Raw genomic sequence first — 294 nt, 5'->3', positions numbered from 1 at the left:
AGATTTTTTTCGCCAGCATCCGAAAATAATTTTCTGTCTTTCTTTTTCTGTTGTTTTCTTTTTCATTTGCACATCTTGCATGTAAAATACACTTTCTATACACTTTAGTATAGCCAAGACAGGTTACTCCATATGAATATTATGTTAAATGTGATTAAACTCAGTACATCCTTATACATAAATATATACATGGTTTTAATTTCGAGGGGATTTGGGCGTAAAATACCCTTCACAAAATGTTTATTCTTTGCAAACTATACACCCGTTCACACATCGAAATTTGCATTTGATCAT

The 294-nt window shown here is 31.0% G+C and overlaps 1 protein-coding gene across 1 annotated transcript in view; it reads right to left on the bottom strand.

Moving 5' to 3' along the window:
• Positions 1–294, bottom strand: part of LOC119593046 (chondroitin sulfate proteoglycan 4-like) — a gene marked incomplete at its 5' end in the record, with an annotated part of 58,475 nt that overhangs the window by 29,736 nt on the left and 28,445 nt on the right.

The sequence above is a fragment of the Penaeus monodon genome, chromosome 31 (assembly GCF_015228065.2).
Source record: "Penaeus monodon isolate SGIC_2016 chromosome 31, NSTDA_Pmon_1, whole genome shotgun sequence".
Taxonomy (NCBI): Eukaryota; Metazoa; Arthropoda; class Malacostraca; order Decapoda; family Penaeidae; genus Penaeus; species Penaeus monodon.
Note: the sequence above shows the minus strand (reverse complement) of the source record. Positions and strands in the feature narration are given on the sequence as shown.